A 15,711-nucleotide genomic window follows, 5' to 3' on the forward strand; every position below is an offset into this window, starting at 1 on the left:
ACATCAGCTGAAATAAGTGTTCTGAACATGTTCTCAAGTTTCTTCCTTTTTGGCACTAGGCAGAATTCGGTGACAATAGACTGTAAAATGCCCAAAGTTTTGGAACTCAGTGTATTTAAAACTGCCTTGATTGTGCATTAAAGCAGCCGGAACATACATCAATATGATTTTCTAGTTTAATTTATAGCTACTAGAAAAATGAATCATTTAAGATAACAAAAATGTTTGTAATACTTTATTCTAAAGGCAAAACATGATTTATGCCCCACAAAAAAATACTGAGATAGAAATTGCATTCTAACTGAGGATTTGTTTTTGCCATTTATGGGTTACTTCCTTTCAGCAAGGTGATTAGCCCTTATTCAGTCTTCTTGTTCCTGTTAAGGGAAACTGATACAAGGACATCCAGTCCTTGAACACAAATCTCATTGTTTTTCCAAAAAGAAGTGGTGTCAAGAACGTAATCAGTATCTAGTGGGGGATACTTCTTTTGCACAATGGCCCATGGGTTGTTTGGTTTGGTTTCATCTTCACACAGTATCAAACCTTGCATTTCACTCGTCTATTTCAGTTTTTGATCGACCTTCTACTGGGTCTGAGTTTCCAATAGCAACTTCAAATTCTTCCTCTAACTTCCTCCAGAAGTATGGCAGTACTACAGTCAGATTTATCCTGAATGCCTGCTCCCCTCCACGAAATTCAGGCCTGAACCCTCAAAACAGTAAGTAGTATAGTCATAGATAGGTTCCTTTGCTGAACAAGGGAACATTATGTTCTGAAAATAAAAAAAATCCGAATCAGGAGGAAATGTTGACTGCAACTGCCAGCATTTATCCACAAGTGCACTGTTCCGTTTCCCTTCCTTTCTGCACAGCATTTTAAAATAACTGTCTCAAAGAAGAGATATCCCCAGCTTGACCAGCAGGTCCAGATGGTGATGAAAGAACTCTTAATTCCCTTTTGCTCAGGTTCTCACAGCATGTTCATTGTCACTGCTTGTCTGTGCTCATCACATCGAGTCCTGTGTTTTCACTTGTAGAGGCCCAACCCACTGGCCGCTGAAGTCAGTGGAAAGCCACCATGGAATGCTTTGAGGGAAGCCTGAAGTGATAGGAATGGCCCTCCCACAGCCTGTTTCCAGAGTGGTTCAATTTACAGTCAACTGTCAGAATAAATCCTGCTTTTACATCAGTGTATGCATCTGTACTGCATCATCAAATGTTCTTAAAGAAGTGCTCAGGAATCAGATCAAATTAATGGAATCATGATTATGCAAAAATATCCTGCTACACGTTATTTCGGTGGCCACAACTGACCTGTGCAATTTCTGGTTCTACCATACGTCATGTCTCTACAAAATGGCCATCCTTCAACATTTTGACTTGCAAACAGTACACGGTTAAAGCATTTAGGATAAATTACTTTTGGTTCAGGACCAAGGAGGAATAGAGAACAGCTTTAAATCAATATGAGGAGGCTTAATTAGAAGACTCAGAAACCATTGCAAAACAAATGCAGTTTGAAGGCCCAGATTCACTTCTTTGGCTCTTGCAGGCTGCTGGAGTGATGCGAGTGAGCTGTCCCGTAGTGTCTCATCATTCTGGATGTCATTAGTTGCCATATGTTATCTGCTTTACTTTCCCCAGTCACTCTACACTTCACCATTCATTTGAGTTAGAACTGTAACAAGATGCCAGCAGAGTGAATCATTTGGAGACAAGTGCATGTTATTCTTTATTCAGCTGCTGCCCGCCTGGTCATGCATTCAAATGGCCAGATCTAAAGTGACAGAACCTTGTATTCCCCATTACAGCACTGAATTAGCCAAGTGTAGGGAACACGGAGGGGATATTCATGATGTTAGCAGGGGAACAAGGGTGGAAAAAAGGTTCCTGATCTTTAAAAGTTAGATCTCTCCACACACTGCTACTGGGAATGAAGTGAATGGCATCGCTTTAATATGTCCCACACAAAATTCTGGATGGTGTTAATGAGCTGGTTCTGAGTCTTTGTCAAAACATACCTCAAGGATGACTTAAGTGGTGTTTGAGGCCTCAGACTTCACTTTTGACAAAACCTGTTTGAACTGCTTGAGGTAATGAACCTAGTGAAGCTTCCCTGAGGCTAGTACTATTTCTCCTTTGCTCCTAATATGTATTTATTTATTTACTGCTTCATTTATGGCAGGCTTACATGACAAATTCTCAGAAATGGCCTTTAAAAAATACTTTGTCCTAAAGTTTTCCCAGGCAAGAGAGAAAAAAACTCCCAAATTGCAAAGGAATATGAAAATTCTATCCTCCACTATCTCACCTTGTTACTATTAATGGAAATGTTTTTACCCCATTATTTGTTATAGTCAAGGTATTTCCAATGTTTTCGGCTTCCTTCAAATACTTGAGTGTCACGACACTCTTCGATATCACTGCTCTTTATGGGGATGCAACACGTCCCCCCGGGGCCCCGCGTGTCCCAGGCAGTCACCGGCGGATCAGCGTAAAGAATGCGAGGTGGGCCAAGCTTGCAGCTCCAAGATTTGTTTATTGTAACTTAACTCGAAGACAGAGCAGAGGCTTGGACCTAAGAATCTTTAAAAGAAAAATCCCTGAAAAAACCCCTCTCCTCAGGGCAGGACAGCAGGTTTTGAGGGACCACATGGGGAGAGGGGGGAGTTCGGGGTAGGGATCCAATAGGAGAGGGTTAGCAGGAGAGGATTGCAATACTGGGACCAATAAGGGAACCCACGGGAGGGGAGCAATCTAAACTAATAAGGCATCAGAGATTTGAAGATTGGGACGGTGATAGGGAACAGTCTGGAAGAAAAGGCAGGGTCAGGGAAGGATCAACAGCTAAATAAGTGACTGCAGTCAGGGAAAGGGATGTGGGGGTACAATTTGGGATTAAATTATTAGTATAGGGGACAACAAAACAGCCTATTTAACATAAAAACATATCATGACACTTGAACACTAAATACATGACCCAAGATGAAATAAATGCACCTTGTGAAATTAAGGAGTATTGATGAACTCAGACCACTACAACTCCACAGCTTAAGGAGAGGGTGGTCATAATCCCCAACAGATGACAGAGAGGTCCTGAAGCTTCTCAAGAGCTCAGTTGCTGCGGGCAACTTTCTTTCATCAAGAAGTCTGATGAAAGAACTGTACCCACAGGGTGGTCTGCAGGACCACCGGCCGTACACACGGCGCGCTGCAATGAACTTTGGAACTCCATAAAAACATGCATCATTTTAGGCTGATTTACTCCAGCGGTGGGGCCATCTGCAAATTGGTGCAGGGATCTAATACTGAACTCAATAGATGTTCCATTGATATCCATGGAATCACAACTAGTGATCCCCCAAAATCCACGCTCAGCTGCCCTAGGGGAGGCTGCAGGCCCTGACGCTCATTAACACAGGGCTAAGTGGCTGATGCCTGAGGTCTCTCCCTAGGGACCCAAACCAGGACAGTGCCAGGGAGCCCTGGTAGGTGGGTGCCTTGCAGTACACCCTGTGCTCATATTAAAGGATTTAGCTCCCCACAGGAAGCGCCAAAGACCAGCACTGATCACCAGGTAAAGAGCTGCTGGATAAAGGCGTTGCTGTGCTCCACAGCAAAGTCTCAAGCTTGTGTTTCTTGCTGCAAAGGTGTCAGTCGTGAGGCAGCTGCACGGTTCTTCTGACACTGAGTGCTCACCGAGCTGGCCCGAGAAGAGCGTCAGGACAAGGAGCAGGGAAGGTGCGACTCTGCACACTGGGCTCCCCAGTGAGGATCAAGAGGTGGGCATCTCGAGTGGAGATTTAATCCACGACGCCATGAGCTCTGCAGCACAGAGCGTGGCTGGTCCAACCAGACAGCCTGGCCTCACAGATTTATTAAAGAAATATGGGTATTGATCTAGTATCGATACCCAACTGTGACGGACAAAAACTCTCTAACAGTTTAAAGTTAGAAAGTGTATGTTTATTACGGCCGGGCAGCACGCGGGATATTTCCCTAATTCGCACTGCGAAATTCACAGGTAATTACAAAGTCTTTTATTCACAAAAGTGTTGAATATCCAAAATACAAATGCATATTCATACCCCTGTCACCTCCCATTCCTCGCTTCGTATGCTAATTGGCAAAAAGGCTATTAAGCATGCGTACTTTGTTTCTTAAAATGAGTCGGGGGTCTGTTTTGGGGAGGGGTCACCTAAAATGAGGAAGTAAGATGAGTCTTCCTCGTCCTGACCTTTCTACCTTTTCAATGCATTCGTGACAAATGATTCCTTGGTAGAACTTACAGTTTCCTGTGTTCAATGGGTCCTTTAAGCAGGAAATCTGCAGCTATCTTATGTCTTATTTACCACATTTTGTTTTTCATGACAAGGACAACTACATAAACATAAACCTGACAAGAAATGAGTTACAAGATCCGGGGTAGCTTATCTAAGATCCGGCTTCTGTTAACTGCGAACAAAGATTACCTATCTACTTCAGCTAATTCAGCAACTTATTATCTTAACTTTCCTAAAAAATCCTTAGTTCCTCAAAATTAACAGTCTCATTCCCCACTTCTTCTTTGAAATGAGTAAATTCTTTTACTCAGTATACAGAGTCTTCCTCATCTATCCAAGCTGTACAGCTAGTGTCTCTCAAAACTTAAGCCATACGCCTTTGACAGTGATGTTAAAGCTGCCACTCGTCGTAGCATCCTCCAGTTCCAAACAAGTATTACAATGGATAACACTAAACTTATGCTGACCAAAATAAGCAACACAACTATAGGGTGGATTAAGGTATTCAATATTCCGGTTGCTGTTGGTGACCACCCAAAAAGCACATCCCACCAATGATGAGACAAATGTTCCTCAAGCCTTTTAAAAACCCCTTTGATGGTCTCTGTATCATGGTGTATGGTAATTAATGTCTTTTTAACTTTCATCTCTAATTTCTTTTAAGATTTCTCTCAATTCATGATGCTTCAGCAATTGAGCAACCAAAGTCAAATTCATTCCTATGGGCACAGGCAATATCTTCTGCACAGTGGCTAGGTTGGCCTTTATATACTGATGTGATATTACGGGTACTCGATAGGAAAATCACATCCCTTAATTCTAACAAAATTGCAAAACACACAAATTGAATTGAGTCTCATTCACGATTTGGTTGTCTATCCTTATGATGGGGCATGCTGTCCTAAGACAGACACAACCTTGTCCTATATACACAAGTGAAGTTGTCTGTTTGCCTGGATGTGTTTCAAAGTGACAATACTTGGTCTGTGTCTAAACAAGTGTCTTTGTCACCCTCTAATGTCCCTTCACATATGTATCCTAATTGTCTCCTCACAGTACAGGGCTCTAGATTAATAGTTTGCCACTTTCCTTTAATTTCTCGTGCCCACATTTCTGTGTTCAGAAGGGTACAATACAGTTCCCCTCGTGGTTTAATCCTAAGGGGACTATTGGGTGTATTAAGTCCACTGAGGCATCGTGTATAGTTAAAACAAAGGCTGTCACTACACTAGTCACAGGGTTCTAGGTGAAATTGACCAACACCCACCAGGACTGAAGTTCCCCTCTCCATATCAGAGGCATTATCCCAGACAATTTTGCGAATTTCAGCAGGGAATATTCCTTCTCCACCTTCCTTGATAACTGCGGCAGCCACTGATTGCATCCACAGTTGTGCCTGAGTACATCCTAGGGCCAACGAGATGTTTTCACTAGCTGTGCCTAGTGCGTTAATTATTACTTCATGATCTCGCTCCTCTGTCTTCCCATTCTGGTAATATCTTGGTCAATTTCCAGTGATTGTTACCTAGTGCTGGTAGAGAGGATTGCAAAGGTTGTTGTAGTTTGACTAAATCGCTCCCTATTGTGGTTAATTTATTCAGTAACACTTCTGAATCTATTGCATTCAGCACTCCCAGTCCTGTTCCTAGCAATCCAGTGAGATCCCTCTTGTTCCTAAAATTGGGAGGCATACTTTTTTGAAGCCAAGTAGTCCAGTCCATAAAGGAGTTCCTGAGAAATGGGGCACATTCTGGCCGAACGTGTGAAGCATTTACCTGTACTCCCATTTCTACTCGTTTTAAAGACCACTTTGGGTTAACTATCAGCTTCTGAACTCCTGTCTACTTAATAGCATATGGCCCAATTTTGGTAACTACAGGAGTTATTTGTTCCTCACTTCTGGAATAGCTGGCATCCTTGGTGATCACAAGCCTTTCTTGGCACTGGTGGAGTGATCTTGGTCTGGTTCTTATGGTACTCAGTACATACCTGAGTGATGTTAAAGTCAATGTCATATACCTCTTATCGCACACGCCTTCTATTTGAGCCTAAACTCTAGACATGTACTCAAGCATTTATCACAGCATTCAGGACTAACCCTGATGAGTTTAATGGGTGGATGGTAAGCCTCGTGGAACCCATCCTGTACGAATGCATACTTACATCCCCAAACATTTCTTCCCTCCCACAAGCTTGCATTTGTGACTTTTAGTATCTTGTTTTTAAAGCCTTACGAGAGTAAGGATCATAGGCTCTTCCTTGGCACTGGTATATCCCAGTCACATTATACCTTCGTGGTATTGCGTTGACTCCTGTTATGGTTAACGTAATTACTACAATAGTTACAACTTTCCACATAATGTCCCAAAATAACTCTTAGTCCATTTATTCGTTGTTTCCGAGTGAGCTTCAGCTTCAGTTCGTTATCGCCTGGTGTGGCCTTCCAAATTCCCTCTGGGGCTTTCTTCACTCGGGAGAGTGATGGATCCAGGCCTTCTGTTCTTGGATCTTGATTGCAGTGAAGGTAGTGAGGAGCACCTGGAATGGTCCTTCCCACTGTGGTTTAAGGTTTTTTCTGCAAAAGGACTTAACATACACATAATCCCAGGTTGTACATCATGTACTGGCCCCATCTAGTTCTCTGTTTGAGTTCCAGCCACATACTTCTCAATTCTCTAAGTTGTTATTTAGGGCCACCATATATCCATGTAGGGTTTCTTCCCCTACTTGAATGGATGCTGTTCCCTCTTGAACTGCATATGGCCTTCCATACAATATTCAAAAGGGCTTAGTTTCTCTTTTGCTCTTGGTTTTGTCCGAATTCGCAACAAGGCCAATGGGAGAGCCTGAGGCCAGGGCAAATTTGCTTCTTGCCCCAGTATTACAATTTGTTGTTTAATCAAATGGTTCAATCTTTTCCACCTGGCCGCTAGATTGAGGGTGGTATGGGGTGTGCAATTCCCAGTCTATTCCCAGGTGGTGACTTATTTGCTGCACAATTTTCGAAATAAAGTGTGGGTCCCCTATCTGAGGATATGGTGGCTGGAACTCCAAATCGTTGGTATTATTTCTTTGCAACAGTGCTTTGGTCACCTCTCGGGCCTTAGCTGTCCTGGCAGGAAAGGCTTCTGGCCATCCTGAAAAGGTGTCAGTTAACACCAATAGGTAACGATACCCTCCCTTCCTGGGCAGTTCTGTAAAATCAATTTGCCATTGTTGCCCAGGTCACAACCTTTCCCAATTTGTCCCACTTTAGGCTTTGGGTAATTTTTAGGGTTAGTTCGGAGGCAAAGACCTACACTGACGAGTTACTTGTATCACTGTGCCCTGCCAATTTCCTGGCCATGATTCTTTCTTTCTAATGGTTATACAGGGCATCTATTCCCCAGTGTGTTTTCTCATGTTCCCTCTGTACTAATGACCACAACAAATAGGAGGGTACTACAAGTTTCCCTTCTTCTGTTACAGCCCATCCCTCATGATTATAACTTGCCTTTTCTACCTTGATAAGTTTCTTATCTTTCTTATTGTACACCGGCTTACCTTCAATAGAAACTTTTCCATTCTGGAATCAATGCTGCCTCAACAGCCTTATCGGGTACCTCACCTTTTGCTGCTTCTTTTGCCTCTCTGTCCGCCAGCATATTCCCCTTCTTCCAATTCAGAGATCACTTTTTGGTGTGCCTTTATGTGCATTATGGCTACTCTCTCAGGTAGTGTGTATGGCATCTAATAGCCTCAGTATCTCTTTGTGCATGTTTAATACTCTTGCCTTGTGAATTCAGCAGTCCTCTTTCCTTCCAGATGGCTCCGTGAGCATGAACCACTCCGAATGCATACCCTGAGTCAGTTGTAGATGTTGATCTCTTTTCCTTTTTGCCGCCTCTAGGGCTCGGATTAAGGCAATTATTTTCAGCCTTCTGTGCAGATGTATTAGTTGTAATGGCCCAGACTCTCTTACCTCTTTGGCTTGTGGTAAATGCATTCCCAGCATGCCTTCTTCACTGACGACATAGCTGCTTCATCAGTAAACCAGGTCCTCAGCATCCTCAAGCGGGACGGGGTTGTCCCTTCAGATCTGGGCGGCTCGAGTAGGTGGCTTCAATGGTCTCCAGGCAATCGGTCGTGGATCACTGGTTCCTCCGTTACCTCCCGCTGAGGAAGGAAGCTGGGTTCACAATGTTAGTTACCACAATTTCAACATCATCTGGTTCTACCAGTATGGCTCTGGTACTTCAGAAATCTCTGTGGGGAGAGCCAATGTCCCCCTTTTGCCCTCAAGGACTGCAGACATTGTGTGAAGATCCTAGCACAATCATCTTCTGGCCTAGGGTGACTTTGACGTGCCTCTTGGATGTTTTATTGCTACTGCTTGCAACTGCTCTGAGGCACCCTGGCCATCCTTAGCTGCTGTGTCCAGTTGCTTGGAAAGATAGGCCACTGCCCTCCGGTACGGGCCTAAGTTCTGTGCTAATATTCCCAAGGCATCCCCTGCTTCTCATGAGAAAACAGGAAAAATGGTTTACCTCACGTTTGGAAGTCCTAGGGATGGAGCTGGACATAAGGGCTTTCTTTAGCTGGTTTGAAGGCTCGGGTTGCATTCTTTTGTCCACTGAAGATCTCTGCTCCTCCTTCCGTGATCAAGGCATAAGAGGTTTAACAAGCAACCCATAGTTATAAATCCACAGTCTGCTACCACCCCTGTCATGCCTAAAAAGGTGTTTAGTTCTTTCACTTCTGAGGTTTTGGGGTCTGGCATATTGCTTCCTTGCGATCCTGCCCCAGAGTCCGTTGTGTCCAGCACTTACTTCGTAACCCAGGTAAATAACTGTTTGCCTCACCATTTGGGCTTTCTTCTGGGATACTCGATACCCCTGCAGGCCTAGAAAGTTTAGGAGGCTTACCGTCCAGTCCACGCATGCTCCTGGGTCAGGTGCCTATTAAGAGATCATCCACAATACTGGAGTATTGTCCTTCTCCTGGTGGAGGTTCCCAGGACTCTAAATCCTTGGCAAGCTGTTCCCCAAATATAGTGGGGGAGTTCTTGTACCCCTGCGGTAAAACAACCATGTGAGCTGAGTTTTTCTTCAGTTTTAGGGCTTTCCCACTCGAATGCAAAAATTTTCTGGCTGGGCTTCATGGAGAGGGAGGCAAAAGAAAGCATCCTTAGATCTAGAACAGTAAACCAGTTAGTTCAGGTGTTAAACGGGTTAACAAGGTGTAGGGATTGGCAACCACTGGATACACGTCTTCAGTTACCTTGTTAACAACCCTTAATCTGTACTAATCTGTATGACCCATCAGGTTTCTTTACTGGCAGAATAGAGTATTAAAATCAGATTGACACTCTCTCAGTAGTCCTAGCTGCAGAAAGTTCTCATATATTGGGCTAACCCTTCTATATTTCTTTCTTTAGGGGGTATTGTTTAACCCTTACTGGCTGTCCTCCTTCTTTAAGCCTGATTTGCACTGGTAGTGCATTCTTTGCTCTACCTGGTATATTGGAGGGCCCACACTCCTGGAAATACTTGATCCATTATTTTCCTAAAATTTTCTTTTTCACTTGCCACTTCAATTTCTTTGGTTATTAGCATTAAGCTTAACAGTTCTACATATTGTTGATCCTTTACCTCCAAACTAATTTCCCCATTTTTGAATATTATTCTTGCTTCCAGCTGCTCTAGCAAATCTCTGCCCAAAAGTGCAGATGGAGCATTAGGCATGTATAAAAATCGATGGATTGCCCCACTGTTTTCCCAATTTATACTTCAATGGTTTACAAAATAAGCTCTTCAGATTGGCCAGTTGCCTCCTTTGCCAATAACATAGTCATTGGTTACAGGTATAGGGCCTTATTCAACACTGAAAATGTTGCCCACTGTATCTATCAAAATTTCACTTCTTTTTCTTTGTTCCCCAGTTTAAATATAACCAGAGGGTCCCCTAGGGTAGGGCCCTCCGGTCCCCTTCAGTCCTCTTTTACATGAGCAACTACTTTTTCCCTTTTCTGATCACCTTTTCTATGTTCATTACCCTTTCTTAATTCTGGTCACTGGTTTTTCTTAGTGACCAAATTTCTTACAAAATGCACATTGATCTTTTCCTAGTCGGGGGTGGTCCTTGTTTTGGTGGACCTTGCCCATGTTTCCCTTTTTCTCCTTCTTTTACTACTGCTGCTAGTTTCTTCTTCATCCCTTGTTTATACCCTTCTTCCCGGTTACTAAAAACTCTCCAGTCCTCATCTAATAAGTTTCTAAATTCCGGCTGTTTTGGGCCCTGGATCTTCTGGAGTTTCCGCCTGATATCTCCTGTGGATTGTCCTAAAAATAAATTTATTAATTGCTGCATTCCTTCATCAGATCCAGGATCCAGGGTGGTTGTGTCGGCGCATTGCGTCTCGCAGGTGATCTAGAAATTCAGAAGGTGTTTGAGAGGGGCCCTGTTGATAGCATATAAGGCTGACCAGTTTATGGTTTTGGGGATTGCTCTTTCTAGCCCTTTTACTATTAGTTCTTGGGATCTCTTTAACCGCCCCTAATTCCTCATCATCATTAGGATCTCAACCTGGGTCTTGAAGGGAAATACATCTTTAACATCCTCCTGTGTTTGTCCCACAATCATCTTTAGCCAGATCCCCAGCTACTTTCAAAACTAATTGCTTCTCAGTTTCTGTTAAGGCATCAAGTAGCAGTTGCAGATCTGCCCAATCAGGTGAATGCTGCTTAACTATAAACTTTATTTTTTTAGCAATCCCTATAGGATCACTTCGATAGCCCTTAGCAATCCTTTCCCAATTTCTAATCAATTGAGGAAAAGGGAACTTTAATCAGTTTTGTTTCCCCATTCAGAGGGTTTATTGCTTGTCTTAGAGGTGCTTGTACAACAACTCTGGTTTGTTTTCGGGTCCTTGATGCCTATAGGTCCTCGTGAGGGAACCTTAGGACGTGGTGAGAGGGGTTCAGGTTCATCCCACTCACTGTCACGCTAGGCAGTGATGGATCCCGGGGTTTAGGAGTGGGTGGGAAGAAACCCCTACTTCAGTTGCTGTCCTCCCAAAGGAAGATGAAGCTAAAGATGAAGTGAGGGGGGTTGGAGTCAATGATGGTTCTGAATTTGCATCCCCCACCACCCTCCTCCTTTCCCTGCCTCTAGGGGCTGGCTTAAGTAGGTCTTCTGTCTCTTGTTCCAAAGCCTCTGCTTTGTATACTTTGTCAGGATGGGTGCACCTCTGATTTATCGAGCAGGTACTACAACACCGTTTGGGCTTCCCTTTAGTAGCTTTATTATCCTTTTCAAGGGCTAATACTAAAGGATCAGATGGTGACCTCATTCCACAATCCCTTTGCCACTCGGGATGATTCCTGAGAGTGAAAAACATATCAGCATAAGCTACTTCTTGCCACTTTTGTTTACACCAAAGGAAAAGCATCAATTGTAATAATGTCTCATAGTCCAGTGTACCGTTTACTGGCCACTTCACACCTTCATCAAGTTTATATAATGGCCACCATTGTGTACAAAGCTTAGCAAGCTCCCTCTTAGTTTCGGTACCACCACAGCCCACCAGTTCCTTCCAGTGTGTTAAGATACACCCTAAAGGGCTTCCTCTGGGAATCTCTTTGCTCTCATTTGCCCCCATGTTTAGAATCCCTTTTGGTCCAAGATGTTACAAAACACAAAGTAGACTACTTCAATTGCGCTTCTCAGCACCAAAAATTTATCGGCTATTTCTGCTAACTCTGGGCATAAGTTCTGCTTATGCTTATGCTCTCTGCTTTCTGCACACAATCAAAGCCTTTTCTTAGAGAGACCCAACTCCAAACACCAACCGTTTTAGGTTCACAAAGAAAATAGCCAGGGGTCCCTCACGACCCCAAACACACTCCACCAGAAGTTTCAACAAGGTCCCGCCGAAAAATCCTACGGATTTCGGCCGGGACACCACACACAAATCCCTCCGTGAGAAGGAGGTGGGGGGTAACCCTGATCCCACGCTGCCTCTCCACTCTGTGGTTAAGGACTACGCCACCAGGACTTTAGAATATTGCCACACACTCTAGCAACTGCAAACCTCACAAACAAGCAAAACCTTTTTCCCTTTAACTAAAACACTCACTCGCCAAAAGAACTTCTTAGGGTTTTACAGGGAGTTTAGAGACGCGGCCCGAGGCTGCAGAGCCTGGATTCCCCCGCGGTTACCGGGGAAACAAATCACCCCCTCCCAATTCCTGGGGCTGGCTCAGGTTTCAAACCTCCTTACGCTGCTCCTTCTTTTAGTTCAAAACCAAACAATTTAAACTACACAAATACTTTTTTCACCTAACAAAACGTAAGCAAAATTTTGTTGCCAAAAGCACACGCTGTTCAAGCTCACACACAGTCTAATTCCCCTGCAGCACACAATCTGGATACAACACAAACACTTTAAATCCTTCCGTCCTTGGAAACAGAGGTATCCCTCCACTGATCAGGCGGGGAATTCAAAAGGTTTTTACAACTTCAAGCTTGCAAAACTCCTAAAACCATTTACACAGATTACTAACACACTCCAAAATCACACAAATCAAAACGCTTACACAAACTCCCACAGACCACGATACATACGGTGCACCAATAATTCTTCCACACCTGAAGACACAAACACACAAAACCACGAGACCACAGAACACGGATCCGTTCACACCACACACACTCCGTGCACTCGGGGCCGCAATCGGGATTTTCCACGACCCACAACGGGACCCTTCGCGTCCCAGCACGGGCTCGCCACACGGATTATGGATTGTCAAGGTACCTTTGAACCACAAACTGTAACCGGAGCCACCGCTGCTCCTAATACACAACAACAACACCGGTTATTTCACTGCCGCCGCTGCCCCATCACAGGACACGGACTACCAAGTCACCTTTAAATTGCAAGATGACATAACAAAAAAAAACCGGTTACCGCTGTCCCCACTACGGGACACGGACTACCAAGGCACCTTTAAACTGCAAGATGACACAACAAAGACAGGTTGTCGCTGTCCCCACTACGGGACACGGACTACCAAGGCACCTTTAAACTGCAAGATGACACAACAAAGGTTGCCGCTGTCCCCACTACGGGACACGGACTACCAAACCACTGATACCAAGCTCCGCAGAGCTGACACAACTTTTACAAACAAACCCAAGAGGCGTATGTTGTGCACGAGACGTCTCTCAGTGTCTTACCAACCGCCTATACCAAGGTACCTATTTTCAAATATAAACACACCTTTTGTCCGTAGTTCCAGCAGGTTCTGGTCTTTCCCCGGGTAGTCAGCAGGACCGCAGGAGTCCTCTTCCCAGAAAATTCCGGGTGGGCGCCCAGAGGGGTCCTGGACCCCGCTGGCCCCATGGCCAGAGAGAGCAGTCTCCTGCCTGGCTCGCCAAAATGACTTATTAAAGAAATATGGGTATTGATCTAGTATCGATACCCAACTGTGACGGACAAAAACTCTCTAACAGTTTAGAGTTAGAAAGTGTATGTTTATTACGGCCGGGCAGCACGCGGGATAGTTCCCTAATTCGCACTGCGAAATTCACAGGTAATTACAAAGTCTTTTATTCACAAAAGTGTTGAATATCCAAAATACAAATGCATATTCATACCCCTGTCACCTCCCATTCCTCGCTTCGTATGCTAATTGGCAAAAAGGCTATTAAGCATGCGTACTTTGTTTCTTAAAATGAGTCGGGGGTCTATTTTGGGGAGGGGTCACCTAAAATGAGGAAGTAAAATGAGTCTTCCTCGTCCTGACCTTTCTACCTTTTCAATGCATTCGTGACAAATGATTCCTTGGTAGAACTTACAGTTTCCTGTGTTCAACGGATCCTTTAAGCAGGAAATCTGCAGCTATCTTATGTCTTATTTACCACATTCTGTTTTTCATGACAAGGACAACTACATAAACATAAACCCGACAAGAAATGAGTTACAAGATCCAGGGTAGCTTATCTAAGATCCGGCTTCTGTTAACTGCGAACAAAGATTACCTATCTACTTCAGCTAGTTCAGCAACTTATTATCTTAACTTTCCAAAAAAATCCTTAGTTCCTCAAAATTAACGTCTCATCACACTCAGCTCAGCGGGCTTTGGGCTCTGCACTGGCCTAAGGTGACAGTGGGGCTGTTCACGCTGGAGGAGAAGACTCAGGGTGACCTTATCCCTCTAGAACTACCTGTAAGGAAGATGGAGCCAGCTGGGGGTCGGCTCTTCTCCCAGGTAACAAGTGACAGAACTTACTAAACCTGCACCTCAAGGGAAATTCAGGTGGACATTGGAAGGAATTTCTTCACAGAAAGATGATGTAGACATTGGAATGGACTGACCGGGGAGGTACTGGAGTCCCCACGCCTGGAGGTGTTTAAGGAAGGAGCGGACGTGGCTCTCAGTGCCACGGTCCGGGTGGCGAGGTGGGGATGGGTCACAGGGTGTGGTCTCAGAGGTCCTTTCGGGCGGCCTGGTCCCGTGACTCCGTGCCGGGGGCTGCTGCGGGCGCGGCGCGGGGCGGAGGGCGCCGCGCAGCCGGTGCAGTGCGGCGGGCGGGCGCCGGCGGCTCCGCGGCCATTGCGCACGGCGGCACCGGCCTCGCACGGCGGCACCGCGGGAGCCGCCGCAGCCCCGCCATGGCCAAGGAGGGAGCGCAGCGAGCCGAGGAGACGAAGCAGATGATCAGAGAAGAAGGCGGCAGGGACGGCCGAGGGCGGCGCGGGCGGCAGCCTGCGCGCCGGGGACGCCAAGGAGATGCGAGCCGTGGTGCTGTCCGCCTCCGGGGGGCTCAACAAGCTCCGCGTGTCCAAGAAAGCCATGCCGGAGCCGCAGGGGCGAGCTGAAGATCCGCGTCAAAGCCTGGTCCAGTATCGCCCCTGGCCCTGTCCTTCCCGAGGCCGGCGGGTGCGGTCGGGCCGGTGGGGTCCCCCGGGCGCGGGTCCCGGGTGCGGGACCCCGCGGGGCCGGGCGGGGTGCGGGGGTCCCGGGGGGCCGGGCGGGGTGCGGGGACCCCGCGGCGTTTGCCGCGCTGGCGGCCGTGCCCTGCGGCCGGGCATCGCTGCGCTCGGAGCGTGCCGCACCGGCCCCGCAGCCCCGGCTTGGCGCCGACTTCCTCACCTGGGCTGCCCGCGGGGAGCCCCGCTCCCGGCAGCCGCCGCCGCCCCGTCCTCCCGGCGGCGCCGGGAGCCCCGGCTCAGCGCTCGCTCCGGGCTCCCCGTCCAGCGCGGGCCGCGGCGTTTGTGTGCGCTGGGAAGCGGATGCGAAGGCGAGAAAATTGTCAGTGGCATTTCACGCTACAGCTAGGGGGAAAAGGGCGGGGGAAAGCCTGGCCAGTGCGTTCAGGGTTTTGGGTTTCTGTAAGAAATGTGCATGCCAGATTTGCGTGTCGCTCAGCGCCTGTCTCTTTCC

General features: G+C 46.1%; 1 protein-coding gene across 1 annotated transcript in view; it reads left to right on the forward strand.

Moving 5' to 3' along the window:
* The first annotated feature begins 15,031 nt into the window (after positions 1-15,031).
* LOC120757933 (hydrocephalus-inducing protein-like) overlaps positions 15,032-15,711 on the forward strand; it is a 43,355-nt gene continuing 42,675 nt past the window's right edge. The window contains exon 1 of the mRNA XM_040075667.2: positions 15,032-15,165. The gene's annotated coding sequence lies outside the window, so the exon portion shown is untranslated. The remainder of the gene's footprint in view (positions 15,166-15,711) is intronic.

Source organism: Hirundo rustica, chromosome 11 (assembly GCF_015227805.2).
Source record: "Hirundo rustica isolate bHirRus1 chromosome 11, bHirRus1.pri.v3, whole genome shotgun sequence".
Lineage (NCBI taxonomy): Eukaryota > Metazoa > Chordata > Aves > Passeriformes > Hirundinidae > Hirundo > Hirundo rustica.